At 40.8% G+C, this 21,732-nt stretch overlaps 1 non-coding gene across 1 annotated transcript; it reads left to right on the forward strand.

Annotated features, from left to right (window-relative positions):
* On the forward strand, window positions 10,465-10,549 carry TRNAM-CAU. Its single transcript is given in 2 exon segments — window positions 10,465-10,502; window positions 10,514-10,549. It is a non-coding gene; the product is annotated as a tRNA-Met (tRNA).

Here is a 21,732-nt window from a genome sequence, read left to right on the forward strand (position 1 = left end):
CCATCCATATCACAACCGTCTCAACAAGCCCCAGGCATTCGAGTGGCTTGGGCTCACTTAAGCTTGTAGCGTGGCGTGTTACTTATTTGCTTGGCGTGGCACGTGTGCAAGCGCATATGACGAATTCTTACGTACCCAAGTTGGGTTTTTTTCCAAGTTAGGTGTCGTACTGGGCTAGAAATATATTTGGGCCCACCCTTTGATTTTGTGGGCCTCAACAAAGATTAATTGCCATTAATGGTGATTTAATCTGAACAAATCAGTTTCTAATTGGTTTAAAAACTAAGCCTAGCTTCTAATCTCTCCGAAGGATCAAAATTTGATCATCACCGTTGATCACAATTTCAGAAATCAAGTCAGTAGATTTTTGGGAAGATCTCTCTCTCTCTACAAGAGCCCACGTGACTCTAAAGTCAAGATTTCAACAGGGCAGATAACATGATGGGGAGTTGGTAGAAGGTTTAATCGAAAAATAACTCCCCATAACCATTTAATGCTAGAAAAGAGGGCCAAGTTTCTTTCCTATGCTCATAAGGGCTTTGCATCAGGGCAAATAGGGTTTATGAGAGATAAACAAGAGTAAGAGAGTTGGTTGACTGAAGATCAAAACTGATCATCATAAAAACTTAATTTTGATGGGGGTTTTCTTTTGTCAAACTAAACTACTATCCCTTTTTTCGCGCTGGAATAAGGAATCCACTCAACATATCTATCCTCCAGATATTAAGGAATAAACCCTCATTCAGATTCTCTATAAATATGATAGGGGTGAACAGGATTGAGGATAGCAAAAAATTCAATCAAAATGAAAACTCTCAAGTCATACTGATAAATTCAAAACAAGATCATACGACCTCAAAAGCCTTCAGACTCTGAAGCAATCAAGCTCTTTGATTTATAAAAGACATCCAGTCTCTGATAGAACAGGCAGACCTCAAGTTTCTAACTTCAGTTTAACTTAAAGAAGCAGTTCACAAAGAAAACGAGATCTCTCTCATTACAAATTTGATTCAGCATAGGATAATCAAGCAGAGTTCAAGCTTTTCATAATATGAAAACCTCAACAAATTTAGAGAGATGCCTTGATGCCTGAGAATCATCAGAACAGATCGCATGTGATCCACAATTAAGCAGAACAGGTGCTGAAGTGCAGTTTCGAACCAGAAATCGTCAATTTAGCCACTTAAATCGTCAATTTAGCCACTTCCAATGCAATCCAATCCAGACTGAAGATATTCCAGTTCTGCCCATCGAACAAGCCTCTTTACGATTAAAATAGATTAAAGCTCTGCCAATCTCAACATTGATATCGATTTCCAGCTGAACCTCATCAGTTGAAGGTGTTGATGTTTGAATCCATCACAGATACATCCAGTCCAGCCTGAGTCACGTACAACAATCCAAGCAGAAATCGAAGCCCAATGTTCTGTTATCCTTTCAGACGTTGCAGTTCCCTTTTGTTTTAAATTGTATAATAGGCAGTTCTCTTTAAAACAGTTTGATTTATTTTCAATATTCATTTTGGCCAGAACTACTAGTTTTTACTGTGAGAAATTGTAAAGTCCTCACCAGTTTGAGGCAAGAAAAGAACTTACTTGAGATATATTCCTCACCCAAATTCACAATCACTTGTTTAAAGTTAGTAACTTGGGGTGCAAGTTATTTATTTTTCATAAGTCTGTTAGGGTCTTGACCACTAACAGTGGCATGCACGCACACCAAAGAAAGTTGACTTGTTGACCACAAATGGTTTTCAAGTCAATGGAAAATTTTACCCGACCATCACAGGAATTAAATCTAAACATGTAACAAAAGTAAATAAGCTCTATAACATTGCATAACAAACTTGTAAACTGGTATAGTAAAATGCAGGTAGTAAATTCATTTGACTTGCTAGATTATAATTCAACAGAGTGTTATCAAATTTGGACAATTTTTTTTATAATTGCTTGCTAACTTGGAGGTCTCTTTAGAGGAAAAATGGGGGATTATATTGGGAAACGCTTTCTCGATGTTGGGAGAATAGTTTTTTCGCAGATAAGCTCCAATTTAGTTATTCCATTAGCAGCTGTTTGTTGCAAATGTTGCAGGATGACCAATCCACAACATTCAAGCATGGGCTGGTCTTGTTTATTATGTGATGTAGGGGTGGCAATTTCCTACACGACTCGAAACCCGCATGGAAAAAATACGACCCGAACCCGCACGGAAAAAATACGACCCGAACCCGTATGATTAATAATTGGGTAATTTTCAAGTCAACCCGTTATGACCTGTTTATTAAACAGGTGGGTTTCAGGTCAACCTGCCAACCCGTTTAAACACATGTTTAACCCATTTATTAAATGGGTCGTGTCAACTCGTGTAATACACGCTAACCCGCCAAAAAATGAAGAGAAATGATGGCTTCAAAACACACGCAAGGGGTTTCGAACTCCCACCACCCACATTCCTCTCCAACACCTTATCCACCATGCTACATACAACCTTGTGATTATATACTATGCCTTTTGATATTTATAATGTTTCTTTTTCTTTCTTTTCCTTCTCTCTTCTCTCTTTTTTTTTCTTTCTTTTCCTTCTCTTTAGTTTTCTCTCGTCTTTCTCTCTTTTTCTTTTTCTTTTCTTTCTTTTCCTTCTCTCTTCTCTCTTTTTTTTTTCTTTCTTTTCCTTCTCTTTAGTTTTCTCTCGTCTCTCTCTCTTTTTCTTTTTTTTTCTTTCTTTTCCTTCTCTTTAGTTTTCTCTCATTGTTATAAAACTAGAATAATAAGAGGATGAGAAGTACCACTGTAATATTGGGAGTGGAATTATATTTCTCTTTGTGGTGTTTACACTGACAGAATTTCTCCTCAGATAAACTCCAATCTTTCTCTTCTCTCTGACTCTCACTCTATTCTCTTCTTTCTTCCCTCTATTCTTTTATTCTTCCGTATGTGTTTACAAGCAAATATAATGTCTATTTATAGGCAAAGTAAAGGGAGACATAATGATTTCTCCCCAACATCATTATCCCATCTTTTGACTAATACCTTCTAGCTTTATCTCCATCTTTTGACTAATTGCCATCTAGTTTTACCTATACCTATGTGGGCTTCATTTCTTTATAACACTCCCCCTTGAAGACCACATGTCCCTAGATTGGTTGCCTCATTAAAACCTTGCTTGGAAAAACCCAGTGGGAAAAAACCTAAGCGAAGGAAAAAGAGTACAACTTTATTTGGGACATAAGGGTAATGCACTCATGTTGCCTCGTTAAAACCTTGCTGGGAAAAACCCGGTGGGAAAAAAAACCCTAGTCAAAGGAAAAAGAGTACAACGTGCATATGTCCTGTGTTAGAGGACTCTTGAATGCTCCCCCTGATTTTGCATGCTCCAACTTGATTGCTTGCAGAGTTGTCGTAATCCGATGCCATGCACTAACTTTTGGAATGTACATTTCGGCAATGATTTAGTGAAGAGATCTGCCAGGTTATTGCTTGCGCGGATTTGTCTGACTTTGATTTCTTGACTCTTCTGGAGCTCATGTGTATAGAAAAACTTTGGTGAGATGTGCTTGGTCCTGTCACCCTTTATATACCCTCCTGTGATCTGAGCAATACAAGCTGCATTGTCCTCATTCAAGATTGTTGGAGTGTCTGTTGCTGAGGGTAGGGCACATGTGCTTCGGATGTGATGGATCACTGACCTTAACCAAACGCATTCACGACTGGCTTCATGGAGGGCAAGTATTTCTGAGTGATTGGAAGATGTGGCCACTAATGTTTGTTTCGTTGAGCGCCATGAGATTGCAGTTCCTCCACATGTAAATACATACCCAGTCTGTGATCGTCCTTGATGTGGATCAGAGAGATATCCTGCATCAGCATAACCAACAATATTCTGGGAGTTGGTCGATTCACTGGAATAGAATAACCCCATGTCTGCTGTCCCACGAAGGTATCGTAGAACATGTTTGATGCCAGTCCAATGTCGCCTTGTTGGAGCAGAACTGTACCTTGCTAACAGATTTACTGAAAATGATATGTCTGGTCTGGTACATTGTGCTAGGTACAATAAAGCACCTATTGCACTAAGATATGGTACTTCTGGACCAAGGACCATTTCATCATCCCCTTTTGGATGATATGGGTCTTTCTTAGTGTCAAGCGACCGAACGACCATTGGAGTGCTAAGTGGATGGGCTTTATCCATGCCAAACTGTTTCAATACTTTTTCAGTATAAGTTGATTGATGCACCAAAATTCCATTAGCACTATGCTCAATCTGCAAGCCAAGACAATATTTTGTCTTTCCAAGGTCTTTCATCTCAAACTCTCGTTTGAGATAATCATCAGTCTTTTGAAGCTCTTCAGAAGTTCCAATTAGATTCATGTCGTCGACATATACTGCCACTATCGCAAATCCAGACTCTGATTTCTTAATAAACACACATGGGCAAATAGGATCATTTGTGTATCCTTCTTTCAGTAAATACTTACTGAGACGATTGTACCACATTCGTCCAGATTGTTTTAGCCCATATAATGATCTTCTCAATTTAACTGAGAACATGCCCCGTGGTTTATTTCTGGCTGCTTCAGTCAGCCTGAATCCTTCTGGAACTTTCATGTATATATCTGTATCCAATTCTCCATACAAATATGCGGTAATGACATCCATGAGTCTCATTTCAAGTTTTTCTGAAACCGCCAAACTTATTAAGTAACGGAATGTAATTGTGTCCATTACTGGAGAGTACGTTTCCACATAATCAATTCCAGGCCTTTGTGAAAAACCTTGCGCAACGAGTCGCGCTTTATACCTTGAGATCTCATTTTTCTCATTGCGCTTTCTTGTAAATACCCACTTGTAACCTACAGGGTTCACATTGGGTGGAGTTGAAACAATATGTCCAAAAACACTCCTTTTTTCCAAAGAATTTAATTCTGCCTGGATTGCATCTTTCCACTTAGGCCAATCTTGCCTCTGTGTACATTTATTAATAGAGCACGGCTCAATATCATCATCTTTTATGATCTCAGCAGCCACTGAGAATGCAAATATATCATCGATGATCATCTCATTTCTACTCCACAATTCATCAATGAACGTATAATTTATGGAGATTTCTTGACTTTCAGGTACGGTTGCCACTCCAGGGGCACTTGTCTCACCAATGACGTTTTCCTTGTCAAGAAGTACCTGTCCCTCTTTGGGGGCATTTGAATTATGAATTGTGGGCTCTCTATTTATTTCATTTGGATTCATTTTGTCCATCAACTTCCTCTTTCGAGGAACTGAATTCTTTGAGCCTAGTGGTCTGCCACGCTTTAGGCGAGCAGCAGATGAACCATTTGCTGGCACATTGCTTTGTCCATTATGGACATCAATCCGTGCGGGTGCATTTGCCGCTGGGATATGAGATTTCGTCACCTTTGCTGCATCATTAAATGCATCTGGCGTCTGATTTGCAATATTTTGCAGGTGAACGATCCTTCTCACTTCGTTTTCGCATTGAGCAGTATGAGGATCGAAATGAGACAATGTGGATACATTCCATGATAATTCATGTCGTTTTTCAGGAATGAGTTTGCCTTGTTCTTTAGACACAGATTTTTCTTCCCATAATGGTGGGAAGATTGTCTCATCAAAATCACAATCCGCAAATCGTGCGGTAAAAATATCACCCGTCAGGGGTTCCAAGTATCTGATGATAGATGGTGAATCAAAACCAACATAAATTCTCAATCTGCGTTGAGGGCCCATCTTAGTACGTTGCGATGGTGCAATGGGTACATATACCGCACACCCAAAAATTCTTAAATGTGAAATGTTTGGTTGATTTCCCAATACGAGTTGTATTGGAGAATATTGATTGTTGGCGACGGGCCTCAATCGCACAAGTGATGCTGCATGTAAAATGGCATATCCCCAAGTAGAAATTGGCAACTTTGTTTTCATTAGCAAAGTGCGTGCTATCAATTGAAGGCGCTTAATTAAAGCTTCTGCCAATCCATTTTGAGTATGCACATAGGGAACAGGATGTTCAATATCAATGCCTAGTGACATGCAGTAGTCATCAAAAGTCTGAGATGTAAATTCACCAGCATTATCGAGTCTGATTGACTTAATGGGATAGTCTGGGAATTGGGCTTGTAATTTAATTATCTGAGCCAAAAGCCTAGCAAATGCCATATTTCGAGTGGATAAAAGACAAACATGTGACCATCGGGTAGATGCGTCCACCAAGACCATAAAGTACCGAAATGGTCCACATGGGGGATGAATAGGTCCACAAATGTCCCCTTGAATTCTCTGCAAAAATGATGGAGACTCAACATCAACCTTTGGTTGTGATGGTCTGATCACCAACTTCCCTTGTGAACAAGCTTGGCAAAATATGTCACTTGATAACATAATGTGTTTAGTCAACAAGGGATGTCCTTTAGAGTTGGTGATGATCCTGCGCATCATGGTGGATCCAGGATGACCCAACCTGTCATGCCAAAGCTTAAAAGCATTTGAGTCAATGGACTCTTGGTCCATGATACTATGTGCCTCAATTGTCCGTATGGTTGTGTAATACAACCCTGATGAGAGCTCACAAAGCTTCTCCAGTATACGCTTTTGGGTATCACTGGAGGTAATACAAAGATATTCCATGTTTTCCTCTTTCTTTGTTTCAACATGGTAGCCATTCGAACGTATATCTTTGAAACTCAACAGATTCCTTCTAGAGTTAGATGAATACAAAGCATCTGGAATGGACAGTATTGTTCCATTCGGTAACATAATTTGGGCTATTCCTGAACCTTCAATCAGATCTGCAGGACCTGATATGGTTGTTACCTTTGCTTTTGTAAGCATTAATTTTGAGAAATACTTCCGATCTTGAAGGATCGTATGAGTAGTTGCGCTGTCTGCGAGACAAATATCTTTGCCATAGCCTTTGTTTTGAGGGTATCCATAATTTACATCCATGCCACCAAATAAGTAAAATAAGCTGAATCAATAAAGAAGAAAACATTACCACTTTTATTGGATTGAAATTTAAACAACACTTCAGCTAATACAAATAGTACATTAAGGAATTTAATCTAATTCGGACTCATAACCTTCATTCCCTCTTTCAGTAACAAAATCAGAAACATCTAGATGCGTCTTGTTTAGCTGACGTGATATTTCTGATGAGCCATCTGTGGCTGGCGGAGCATGATCAATGTAATTTATCTCCACTTTTCTGTTCTTAAGTGAAGCTTGATAGAGATCCGCCAAATGCCTGGGCGTACGACATGCGCGCACCCAATGTCCCTTTGCACCACATCTGTGACAAGGGCTTTCAACATTTCTAGGCACATGGCTCATCTGTGCCTTTCCCTTATTACGGGATGCATTTTTGCCATTCATGGATGGACCGCTCCTTGGACCTAAACCCTCTGAACGAGCACCACGATTTTTTCTACTTCCTTGCCAGTGGCCACGCTTGCCCCCTCGCCCACGTTTGTGGATACTGCCACGAGATGAAGTGGCATTCACTTCCTGAGATGCAGCATTTATTTCAGGAAGTGGTGCTGAGCCCGTTGGGCGAGATTGGTGATTCTTTAATAAGAGCTCATTATTCTGCTCAGCTAACAAGAGGCAAGATACAAGTTCCGAGTACTTCTTGAAACCGCTATGTCTGTATTGCTGCTGAAGGAGGACATTTGAAGCATGAAAAGTGCTCAGAGTTTTTTCGAGCATATCCTCCTCAGATATATTTTCCCCACATAGCCTCATTAATGAGGTAATTCTGTGCATAGCAGAGTTATACTCGGACACTGACTTGAAATCTTGAAATCTCAAGTGGGTCCATTCGTATCTAGCTCTTGGGAGAGTCACCGTCTTCTGGTGATCGTATCTTTCACCTAGAGCTTTCCACAGAACCAACGGTTCATCAACCACCACATATTCGCTCTTCAGCGCTTCATGGATGTGGCGGCGAAGAAAGATCATGGCCTTCGCATTCTCTTCAGGCGAAGCATCATTCTCATCTACAATTGTTTATCCGAGGCCATTGGCTTGTAGATGAATTTTGGCATCCAGGACCCATGATAAATAGTTGTCCCCGGAAAGGTCCAAGGCAGCAAACTCTAGTTTTGCCAAATTTGCCATCCAAAACTTTAGGCTCGAGATCTGGGACATTAAGCCACTTATTAATAGGAATTTCAGGTCCTCATTATTCAGGTATATTAATTGATGATAAAAATAAAGTGCTATGAATTTGCTGGTATGGACGATAAACCCGCACCATACCTTAAATAAAATTAAATGTTCGGTAAAATAAATTCATAAATTAAATTGCTTGCTGTATGGACGTTAATCCCACACCATACCTTAAATGTGCGGTAAAGTAAATTCATAAAGTATGAGGGTTAATTCTACATCATACTTTAAGTAAAAGTAAATTTGCGATAAAGTAAGCGTGCTTGTATGGGCACTAATTCTGCTCCATACATTTAAATAAAAGCAAAGGCGTGGACGATAAACCCGCACCACCCTTTAAATAAATATTGCCGTATGGGTAACAAACCTACACCATACCATAAATAATACTTTAAGTAAAAGTAAATTTGCGATAAAGTAAACGTGCTTGTATAGGCACTAATTCTGCTCCATACATTTAAATAAAAGCAAAGGCGTGGACGATAAACCCGCACCACCCTTTAAATAAATATTGCCGTATGGGTAATAAACCTACACCATACCATAAATAAAATAAATGTGGGGATAAAAACCTCCACCTAATATATATGAAGTGCATAATATATTATATAGTGTGGGCAATATAACTGCGCCACTATTCAAGATATAATAGATGGGTTTTAAGATCACACCATCATTTTATTACAATAATTTGTATTACAACGCGATGGGTAAAAAATTACACCACCATAAAATAACAGGACTGATTAAACAACATAGGAATTACAAATTACGTTACAAAGAAGTAAATTAAACAAGCATGGATTAAACAACATAGAAATTGTGAGAACACAAAAAAGAAAGTTTGCATGTCATTGTAGTAGTAAAGTGAGAGTAGACATATGACAGAGAGGAGACAGAGAAGTAACCACATAGTGTTGAGTTGGAAAAATTTCAGAAATAAAAGGAGAGACTATCGTGCTGATAACGTGTTATAAAACTAGAATAATAAGAGGATGAGAAGTACCACTGTAATATTGGGAGTGGAATTATATTTCTCTTTGTGGTGTTTACACTGACAGAATTTCTCCTCAGATAAACTCCAATCTTTCTCTTCTCTCTGACTCTCACTCTATTCTCTTCTTTCTTCCCTCTATTCTTTTATTCTTCCGTATGTGTTTACAAGCAAATATAATGTCTATTTATAGGCAAAGTAAAGGGAGACATAATGATTTCTCCCCAACATCATTATCCCATCTTTTGACTAATACCTTCTAGCTTTATCTCCATCTTTTGACTAATTGCCATCTAGTTTTACCTATACCTATGTGGGCTTCATTTCTTTATAACACTCATCTCTTTGTTTTTTTTTAATTTCTTTCCTTCTCTCTTTCCTCCTCTCTCTCTCTCTCTCTCTCTCTCTCTCTCTCTCTCTCTCTCTCTCTCTATTTTTTTTCTTTTCCCTCTCTCTTCTCTCCTTTCTCTATCTTTTTCTTCTTCTTTCTTTTCCTTATATTCTCTCTCCTCTCTCCGTTTTTTTATTTAAATTTTTTCAATTGTGAGTTTTGTAACATGCATGTTATTATTTATGAACCAGTTAGACGACTCGAAACCCGCACGATAAAAGACAATCCGAATCCGACATGACACGTTTATTAAATGGGTTGGGTTAGGGTTGAGCATTCTTGACACGTTTATTATCCCGACACGACACAAACTCGATACGACACGACCCATTGCCAGCCCTAATAGGATGCTTCACTTCCTGGAGCAGTCCAGCAACTAACAAGTAAGTATCCTTGATCTACTATAGTTTTCATTTTCCCGATAAATAAATGAAAAGTATCCATCTTTCGTAGTAACGCCGTGGAACTAAAAAAGAGAAGAGAAAATTAGTTGCATGGGGAATTCATAGAGAAGCTGCCAAAAGCAGAAGCTGGAGTTGCTAATTGCACCTTCCTCTGTAAACAAAACTCGAATATGAAAAGGATGGTGATGCTCTCATTGTCTTGGCAATTCCCTTGGTCTCAAATATGATTGGAGAACAGTTGGAGTTATAATAGACAGACTGAGGTTAGAAACTAAGGATTGTCAAGGCAAGTAGAGTATCCAAATTCACATGGTAAAAGCTGGATTTTAAAGTTTACAACCAAGATGTACATGTTTGTAACACCATCCCATGTTTTAGTATATTTCCCATTTTCTCTATAAAAGTTATTATATTATTACTGTGTACACTGCCTACGTTAATATACTAATAGTGTCTTTGCTAATCAGTAAAAAGTCAAGGTAATTATCAACATTGGGGTGGTGGCGCAGTTGGCTAGCGCGTAGGTCTCATAGCTTCTGAGTTATCCTGAGGTCGAGAGTTCGAGCCTCTCTCACCCCAAGAATCTTTTACAATTTTAAATTAAATTTTTCACCCACCCAATTACCCAAAGAAGTGGTTGGCTTTTACCATTTTGGACATGGCACTTGCAGAAATGGGAAAGGTAACTTCGTGGGCATTTTGGGATTTGAAAGTTTGCCGAGTTCAATGATACCAATAAAGATTGAACTCCACAGTTGCCCAAAAACATAATTGGACAAGACATGAAACAGCATTTTGTATTGCCCATTTGAGAAACAACTCAACATAAAACACTAACAATATCACTTGCAAGTACGGATCTAGAAAATTTTCTTCCAGGGTCAACGTCTAAAAGGTTAAAAAAATTCTATACAAAATAGATTTATAAATTTTTTTATAATAAAAAAACCTTTAATTTATTCAAACTAAGAGTAACTAACCAAAATTAAACCTTCTTGGCAAAAAATAAAAATAAAAATAAAACCTCAACAACTAATCAAGAAAAACATCAATATTCATCCCATAAAAATAAAACAATAAATTATCATTCATATATAATTCATTGAGAAAACAACATTACAAAACACATATTAAATCAATCCACCATATTTTTATTAACTATATTAACCAATCCACAAGAACAAAAACCTAATATTAAAATGCACAAAGATTCAACTCCTAAAGTAACAAACTTTAAACCTATCAACCTACTAAGAAATATTATAAACATTGCAGGACAGTCAACGATGTAATTTATCTCGGTTACAACTATATCGATTTATTGAACCTTATTTAGGTTTCTAAATAAGACATGAAACAGCATTTTGTATTGCCCATTTGAGAAACAACTCAACATGAAACACTAACAATATCACTTGCCTAACTAAACTAACCGATCCAAATCATGGGTTCTCTTAGATCCTCAAAGATGACCAAAATAATTATTCCATATTACATAATATTTCATTTTTGAAGGAGAGAGAGAGAGAGAGAGAGAGAGAGAGAGAGAGCGCTGAAGGAAAGTGGATGAAAAGCCAACAAGGAAGGTGGCAGCAGCCCAGAGAAAGGCACCAAGAGCAATGACATGGGCTCGGTTGTGGCGCATAGCAAGGTAAGCCGCAAGTGGGTAGCTGGCAGACTGGACAATGGATCTGAACAGAGTGAGTGAGCCCAACCCAGTTGGGTCGGTGTGCAGATTGGCCCCCACCTCTTTGTGTACCCCTGGCAACAACGACTCGTCAGCTCTCTGCATAATACTTGCTAGTTCACCAACAACAATTTCACAACCTCTGCTTTCATTTTCCAATCTCTGTTTGGACTGAAAACAGAGCACTCTGCTCGGTTCTCAGACCAAGGGGAGAAAGACAAATCAGAGGTTTTATGTTTAGGGACAGAAGGGGATGAAGTTTTCGTTGACTAAAGGCTGGATGGAGACTGAAGGGTTACTTTGGAAATGATGACCCACGTTGAAACCTTCTACTTGCTACTTGCTACCTTTGTCACAGGCCAGCTTGCTACTTTTGGAACCTTCTAAACTTCTAAATTACACAACATGACCATGTTGAACCATATATACAAAGGAAAAAGATTCTAAATCAAACATGACCATATTGAACCGTATATACAAGGAAAAGCAATCACAATTTCATCGGTTTTGCTGGAAAGGGGGAATATTCCAATGCCGTAACAGGGGAGGACAGCTCACCAATGCTCATGCATGAGGAACTGTAGCCTAAGGAAAGCCTCTTGATTCCTCATAAATTGTCAATGAAAACCAATTCCAAGCTAGCCACCTAAATAAGTTAAATGTAGCACAATGGAAGATGCCCCAACGTAGTTTCAGGCTGGGCATGGCTTCCAAGCGACATTCTGGATTTGATTCTAGAAAAGTTGATCCCAATCTCTGACTATATCCGATTTAGTGCGGTTTGCAAGCATTGGCAATCAGTCGCTTTACATCGCAAGAAGCAGCGCATCAAATCATGTCACAAGCAGATTCCTATGCTCATAATTCCCACCATAGACGGTAGCAGCGAAAGGCGTGGCTTGTATAGTGTGACACAAGGTAAGACTTGTAGCTTTGAGTTGAACGTGTATTACAGTAAGAGGTTCTGTGGTTCTTCCCATGGTTGGTTGGCCTGCGTGGATGAGAATCTGGTAGTAACCCTCTTAAACCCTTTTACTGGGCGTACCATTAGCCTTCCACCAGTCCCCAAATCCACTAGGAGATCGACGGTAGCTTATAGATGTGATTACTACATTAATAAAGTGGATGTAGAATGCCATAAACCTAAAGGGCCTCATGACATGGGTACCTTCAACTTGGAAAACAGAAGCATGGGAACACATTACTGCTTGGATCGTTCGCAGAAGCACATGCCACCAGCAATTTGGATCTTGCCCTCTATGGTGTGAAAAGATGGTTCCAGTTTTGTTCTTTCAATCTCTATTTTCATTTGTTTGTCATTCTAAATGTAAGCTCCAAACATCTCTTATAAGGACATTGAGCTTCCAACTCAAAGTATAACCCTTGAAGATGGTAATAAAACTAACACAACAACGTGTTCTTACACCGCAACGCATTTTAGGGGCAGAACTTGTTGATGCTCAAAATGGTTAGGCCAAGGTTGAGTCCAACTTAGTGATGAGGTGTGATAGATGATGGATGAAGGTGAGGACCTTCACCAAGTGTGTGAGGATTTGGGCAAGCGATAAACATATAAAAGACAAGATATACGTGGTTCACCCGAATGATGGGCTACGTCCACGGAGAAGGGTGTTCTCATTATGATAATGTTTGTTTACATTTGTACAAGGGGATTAGACCCAAATATAAAGATAACAAGTGAGAAGCCCAGCCCAGAGATGGATCCAGAAGAGAGAGTCCAAGGCCTAAGGGTCTAGGTCCAAGACCAGGATCCCCTTCTAAGGAAAGGGCAGTCTTCTTTTATAGGTGAGGGGGAGTCTTCACTTCTTGTAGTTTTTCGATGTGGGACTCCTCTTGCTTTGCTTAGAGTTGTGATTTGTGGTGATGCTTCTTTGGCTAAGGTGATGACCTCTCAAAGCATGGCACGTGGATGATCTAGCCTAGCTAGTTGCTCGGTCAGTTACGGTACCAACAGAACTAATATAAATTATAATGAACAGCTCTTGAGATGGATAATGGAAGTTTAATCTGAATTGAAATACAAGAGACGCAAAGTTTATATGGCAGTAGTCTAATTTTCACCAAGTCTTTTTGTTTTGGTCAAGTTTTTCACCAAGTCTTTATATTCGAATATAGACCACTATATATCTGTTGGGAAAACCATACTCACTATTTATAATAGTAAAGAAAGAAAACAATGGAATGATATGTAGGAAAGTGGTGGATGGCCACATTTACAGAGAAATTGGCTAACTGGGTTGCTGCTAAACAATGTTTGTTACTCCATACCAGGTTTTTATATCTCAACACTAACCGTGTTCTGACATCTTTGGCTGTAGAAGATCTTCTTCTCTATGCAACACTTTAGCGCTAATTCTCCAGATGGGGTGAGAGCTGTGTGTTTTGCGTTATTGTTGCTAGAGAAGGGACCATCTATATATATGCATCACTTGAAAGCCTTGCCCATCAAGGAGCTGTCAAGTGTTCCTAGTTGCATTAGGATTAGGTTGTTCAATCCATATAGAATTAGGAATTCCATTGTCTCTTGTATTTCAATTAGGATAGCTTTTATACAAGGATAATCTGATTAGTTTGAGTATATCTCTAAACATGCAAAACTCTAGAATCCCTACATGATTAGAAGACCACAATTTCGTGGTTAAGACAGTAATTTGTCTTACATTCTCCCACTTGGTCGATTAATCATAAGAGTGTTTGCATAGATCACTTTAGATGCCTGGTGAAATATAACTCAAAACAATTCCCACTAAGCAATTGTCAACTATAAAACATGAAGAGGGGTTATCAAGATTTCTGTGAATATCTTGTACTTCAAGATCTTTATAACCACACTCAACACCCTTTATAATCACATAAGCTTCGATCAAGATTGAACTGTAGAACAACATGATATACTGTAAAAGCTAAAAAAAAAAAAAAAAAATCATGTTTGTTCAATGTCCCAGATTTTGACTTCCAAGGTCTTTATTAAATTCACTGTCATGAATGCATTGCCATGCGCAGCTTCTTTAAGCTAGCAAATGCTGCTAAATGCTATTCATGTGTTTTTCAAAATACAACAACATAATTTTGAGATAAAATTAACTTTAATTTGAACCAAAACTGTATCAACATCCATCGAAACTATAGAAAAACCTCAACTTTTGAAACTTGAAACAAAACCAAGCTCCCACTGATTTAGACTTCCTTATCAGCTGTCAATCCCATACTAAAAACATGTCTATGAAAAACAGCATTTGGCACTCCTTTAGTAAGTGGATCTGCAATCATTTGTTCTGTTCCTATATGATCTATGGTGGTGTATCCTTGACTGATCTTTTCCTTGACGATTATGAACTTTACATCCAGTAGCCTTGAACCTCTTGTTCTTTTGTTTCCCTTGGCAAAAGTCACTACTGCACTATTGTCATTCCATAGCTGAATGGGCCTATGAATCGATTCCACCACACTTAAGCTAATAATAAAGTTCCTCAACCACATAGCTTGTGAAGTGGCTTCATAGCATGCTAAAAATTCAGCAAGCATTGTGGATCCTACTGTGAGAGGCTGTTTTATGCTTCTCCACAAAACTGCAGCTCCTCCAAACATAAACACAAAACCAGATGTGGATTTTAATGTGTCTTGACAACCTGCAAAGTCTGCATCTGCAAATCCTTGTAATTCCAAATTCTCGCTTCTTTTGAATACCAGCTTGTAGTCTTTTGTTCTCTGTAGGTATCTCATGACTTTCTTCCCTGCAACCCAATGTGCTTGTCCAGGATTAGACTGAAACCTCCCTAACATGCTGACTGCAAAAGCCAGATCAGGTCTTGTACATACCTGCGCATACATTAGCTCCCTACTAGTGAAGCATAGGGTTTGTCAGCCATTTCAAGCTTTTCTTGTTCAGTTTTAGGTGCCTGCTCAGTGCTCAATTTATCACCTTTTGCAATGGGAATATCACTACCTGCACAATCTTGCATATTGAATCTTTTGAGCACCTTTTCAATATAAGATCTCTGTGATAATCCAAGTAAACCTTTCTCTCGATTTCTGCTTATGTCTATCCCCAAAACATAGCTTGCTTCTGCCATATCGGTCATATCAAAATGTTTAAATAGAAAACTTTTACAATCATGCAGCATAGTAAGATTTGTGCAAGCCAACAAAATGTCATCCACATAAAGGACTAGAATAATGAAATGTCTCCCACTAGTCTTCATGTATATGCACTCATCCAATGCATTTTCTGTGAATCCATATGCTTTTACAACCTTATTAAATTTCAAATACCATTGTCTCGAGGCTTGCTTCAATCCATAGATTGATTTGCACAATTTGCAGACCAAACTCTTCTCCTTTTCTTGAATAAAACCTTCCGGCTGCATCATGTAAATTTCTTTTTCAAGGTCTCCATTTAAGAAGGCAGTCTTAACGTCCATCTGGTGTAAATGCAAATCAAAATGTGCTACCAATGCCATGATTATTCTTAGTGAATCTTTAGTTGAGACAGGTGAAAAGGTCTCATTGTAATCAATTCCTTCCTTTTGTGTAAACCCTTTGGCAACCAATCTTGCCTTATACCTATCCACCTGTCCTTTTGAGTTTCTCTTTGTCTTGAACACCCATTTACAACCTATTGGTTTGCAACCTTGAGGTAAGGTCACAAGCTTCCAAACTCCATTCTTCTCCATTGAATTCAACTCTGATTTCATGGCTGCCCACCAGTTTTCACTCTTTTCACTCATCATTGCTTGTTTGAATGTCATGGGATCCTCAGTTCTATTTATATCATGCTCAGCCCCTTGTAGATACACAAAATAATCATCTGTCAATGCTGGTCTTCTAATTTTGTGTGATCTTCTCAGTTCTGAGTTCTGCTGTATTTCTGCATCTTCTTCTGTTTGAACTGTGTCTTGGTTTTCTACTGGCAGTGGCTGATTATTATCCATCTGCATTGGTTCTGCAGTTTCAGTTTGATTTGTAACTGTAATCTCAATTTGATCCAGTTGTGAGTTGTCTAAGTTTATTTGAGGCAGTCTTACAGCTTCTTCTGCAGGACCCTGTGCTATCAAAAGGTCAGCAGTAGTCTCTTCAAAACTGAAGTTCTCTTCTGCAGTTTTCTCTTCATTAGTTTCTATGAACACTGCTCTTGATGTCTCTATGAATCTCATAGTGTGATGAGGGCAGTAAAACTTATAGCCTTTGGTTCTTTCAGGGTAACCAATAAAATGACAACTTATGGTTTTGGGATCTAGTTTCTTTTCTGCAGGATTATAAGGTTTAGCTTCTGCTTTACAACCCCAAGTTCTTAGATGTTTTAGGCTAGGTTTTCTTCCATTCCAGATCTCATAAGGGATCTGATTAATGCTCTTGGTTGGAACTCTATTTAGAACATAATTGGCAGTTTTCAAAGCTTCTCCCCAGAGGAAAATTGGTAAGTTTGCACAGCTCATCATGCTCCTAATCATGTCTTTCAATGTTTTATTTCTTCTTTCTGAAATTCCATTCTGTTGAGGAGTGCCTGGTGTCACGGCCCGCATGTTCAAGGCCCATGTTCAAGGCCCAGCCCGTTGGATTGATCATGCTAGACCTCTTAGCCCACTTGTCCACCTACTAGAATAGTAGATAAGAATGGTAGGTGGGAATGGTAGGTGAGAATGTTAGGTGAGAATGTTAGGTGAGAATGTTAGGTGGGAATGGTTGGTGGGATGGGGCCCGCATCTTTGCCACCTACGATGGTAGGAATGTGTATATAAGGAGGATCTCACATTGTGAATCCTCACCTCACAACTTGTAAAGCATTGAGTAGCAATACAAGCATATATTCTCCCAAACTTGCTTAAGTGTTCTTATCTTGCTTAAGTGTTCTTATTGTGTTCTTACTCTTGCGATTGTTCTTTGCTTGTTTCGATCTTATATTGTAGGAAGGAGGCTGACTTAGCTTGTTCGAGAGGCGATCAAGTCTAAGGCCGCACGGAAGGAAGACTCCGAAAAAGTCATCCCGTGACAGTTGGTATCAGAGCGAAAGCTCGAATCATTCAAAGAAGCATGTCGAAGAGCGGATCAGATGTGGAGATATACCTGTCCAAGGTCAACGTGGATCGTGGGGGCAAATCAAAGAGGGAACGATCTAGAGATGTGGTGGCCATAATGGAGAAGCGGCTTTCTAAGATGGAGATTGCCGTGGTCGAGTTCGATCAACGACTTGAGGAGGACGTCCTTACGAAGGGGGGCTTCGAAGATGCAGTGGATGAGCTTCAAGGCCAATTCCAGGGAGTCCTCAACTCCGCGCTAGATGGCATCAAGCTAGATGTTCAAACCAAGCTGGATCACTTCTTAGCGGAGCTTACTTCGCTTCGTGATGAGATGAAGGATGTGAAGGGAGATTGGGCTTTGTGCAAGGAAGCTGTCTTGAACAAGACCCGAACTCCGAAGGAACCCAAGGTGCTAGATTCTTTCAAGCCCAAATCCTATAATGGGAAGAGGGAGGCGAAGGAGCTGGACACTTTCTTGTGGAATATCGAAAGATATTTCAAGTATCTAAAGCTCGAGGATGATGAGCCCAAGATCAATGCGGCAACATTGTTTCTCACCGACCATGCTCTCATGTGGTGGCGTCGTCGATCTATGGAGATCGAACAAGGTACGTTTACACTTAAGACTTGGGACAATTTTAAGAAGGATATTATGTTGCATTTCTATCCAGAGAATGCCAAGTATGAGGCAAAGGAGAAGCTAAGATGGCTGAAGCAAACTGGGAGCGTGAAAGACTATGTCGCCACGTTCACCAACCTGTTGTTCGAGGTGCCTAGTATGACAGATGAAGACAAGCTCATGTACTTCATGAGTGGCCTACAGAATTGGGCCAAGCTGGAGTTACAACGGAGACATGTCCAAACCTTGTCAGAGGCAATTGCTGCAGCAGAGTCTCTTGTTGAGTTCAAGAGGGATAGTCAAGGCGACTCCAAGTTCAAAGGAAAGAAAGGTGACAGTGGATCCGGTGGGGGAGAGAACAAGCCAAAAGAGGGTAGCAAGTCAGGAGACAAGTCTGACGGTCACAAGTCATCCTGGAGGAAGAATGACAAAGGTGATAAGGGGAAAGACAAGTCGAAGCTAGCTTGCTACTTGTGCGAGGGACCGCACATGATGCGGGATTGTCCGAAGAAGAAAGCTCTAAATGCTATGAACCAAGAGAAGGGAGAGGAGGCCGAGAGGGAAGCAGGAATGGGGGCCATTCGCCGCTTCAATGCCTTGCAGGCCAAAGCAGCTCAACCACAAGTTCAAGCCAAAGGAGTGATGTTCGTTGATGCCATGGTGAATGGCAAGACAACCCGTTGCCTGGTGGATACAGGTGCTTCGCACAACTTTATGTCCGTGCAGGAAGCAAAGAGGCTTGGGTGTCGAGTCTCGAAGGAAGCAGGCAGTATGAAGACGGTGAATTCAACTGCCAAGCCCATTGATGGAGTAGCTCGTGGTGTGGAGCTACACCTTGCCACTTGGAAGGGAGTGGCTGACTTCTCCGTGATCTCGATGGATGACTACGATGTCGTGCTAGGAATGGAGTTCATGGACAAGGTAAAGGCATTTCCCATTCCATTTTACAATACTATGTGCATTGCACAAGGTGGAACAATGCCATGCATGGTGCCAGTAGTAAGGCAACAAAGCGAGACGAAGCTTTTGTCGGCCATGCAATTTTCCAAGTCTTGGAAGAAGGGCGAACCGACGTTCCTTGCAACTATGCAGATGGATATAGTTGAGAAGGAAGTCCAACCAGTCCCGAAAGCTGTGGAGGCAATCCTTAAGGAGTTTGCAGATATCATGCCCAAGGAGTTGCCCAAAACCTTACCACCTAGGAGAGAGGTGGATCATGCCATTGAGCTGGAACCGGGTGCCAAACCCCCAGCCAAAGCGTCATACCGGATGGCACCTCCTGAGTTGGAGGAATTAAGGAAGCAGTTGAAGCAGTTGTTGGACGCTGGGTACATCCAACCATCCAAGGCCCCTTATGGTGCCCCAGTTCTTTTCCAGAAGAAGAGGGAGGGAACACTGAAGTTGTGCATCGACTACAGGGCACTAAACAAGGTGACCATCAAAAACAAGTATCCAATCCCTTTGATTGCAGATTTGTTTGATCAGTTGGGAGGAGCGAAGTACTTCACCAAGTTGGACTTGCGCTCGGGATACTATCAAGTGAGGATCGCACCGGGAGATGAATCAAAGACCACATGTGTGACGAGATATGGGTCTTACGAGTTCCTTGTCATGCTGTTCGGCTTGACTAACGCCCCTGCAACATTTTGCACTCTTATGAACAAGGTATTCCATCCTTTCTTGGACAAGTTTGTTGTAGTTTACATCGATGATATTGTGGTGTACAGCAATTCTCTAGAGGAACACCTTGAGCATTTGCAGAAGGTCTTCCAAGTTCTAAGGGAGAACCAGCTCTATGTGAAGAAGGAGAAATGCTCATTTGTCCAAGAAGAGGTTGAGTTCCTTGGTCACAAGATACGGGGAGGACAATTGCTCATGGAGGAGGGCAAGGTGCAAGCCATTCAAGAATGGGAACCACCAATCAAAGTACCTGAGTTGCGGTCTTTCCTTGGATTGGTGAACTACTATCGCAGGTTCATCAAGGGATATTCAGCCATAGCCGCTCCCCTGACGGATTTGCTAAAGAAGAACAAGACGTGGGAATAGACACCCCGATGCCAACATGCCTTCGATGAGTTGAAGAGGGCTCTTATGGAAGAACCAGTGCTGAGACTTCCGGACCTTAGCAAACCCTTCGAGGTACACACTGATGCATCAGATTTTGCTATTGGTGGTGTACTCATGCAGGATGGACACCCATTGGCTTTCGAGAGTCGGAAGCTCAATGACACGGAGCGGAGGTATACCGTTCAAGAGAAGGAGATGACAGCCGTAGTGCACTGCTTGCGGACTTGGAGGCACTACTTACTTGGTTCTCAGTTCGTGGTCAGGACTGACAATATTGCCACAAGCTACTTTCAGTCCCAACAGAAGTTGTCACCCAAGCAGGCTAGGTGGCAAGACTTCTTGGCGGAGTTCGACTACAAACTGGAGTACAAGCAAGGGAAGACAAATGTCGTTGTCGATGCCTTAAGTAGGAAGGCCATACTAGCAGCTGTCACGCAACCCCAGAGTTCTCTCATGCAGAGAATACGAGAGGGCTTGTTGCATGATCCCCAAGCCAAAAGTCTGTTGGAGCTTGTCAAAGATGGGAAGATAAGGAGATTTTGGCTCGATGATGGGGTTCTCTATGCAACAGGGAAGAGGATCTATGTTCCAAGGTGAGACAATCTGAGGCGAGAACTAATGAAAGAGTGTCATGACTCGAAGTGGGCGGGACATCCGGGCACTCATCGGACATTAGCCTTGATGAGTGAAGCTTACTATTGGCCACAGATGCGAGAAGATGTAGACTCGTTCGTGCGGACTTGCCTTGTATGCCAACAAGACAAGACATTGCAGAAGCAGCCGGGTGGGTTGCTAGAGCCACTTCCTGTTCTAACCAGACCATGGGAGAGTTTGTCCATGGACTTCATTGTGAGTCTACCCAAGTCAGAAGGGTGTGGCTCAATTTTGGTGGTGGTTGACAGGTTCACCAAGTATGCTACCTTCATCCCCGCATCGACAGAGTGCAATGCAGAGGAAGCTGCACGCTTGTTTATGAAGCATGTGGTGAAGTACTGGGGGATCCCCAAGAGTATTATCAGTGACCGTGACGGTCGCTTCACTGGTAAACTTTGGACGGAGCTCTTCAAGCTACTTGGCTCACAGTTGAACTTCTCTACCAGCTTTCACCCACAAACAGACGGTCAGACAGAGAGGGTGAATGCACTGTTGGAGCTATACTTGAGGCATTATGTGAGTGCCAACCAGCGAGATTGGGCAAAGTTGTTGGATATTGCTCAGTTCTCATACAACTTGCAGCGGTCGGAGTCGACAGGGTCAAGTCCTTTTGAGTTGGCAACAGGACAACAACCCATAACACCGAACACAGTGGTGTCAGGCTACACGGGGAGTAGCCCTGCTGCATACAAAACGG

Source organism: Prunus persica, chromosome G6, assembly GCF_000346465.2.
Source record: "Prunus persica cultivar Lovell chromosome G6, Prunus_persica_NCBIv2, whole genome shotgun sequence".
NCBI lineage: Eukaryota > Viridiplantae > Streptophyta > Magnoliopsida > Rosales > Rosaceae > Prunus > Prunus persica.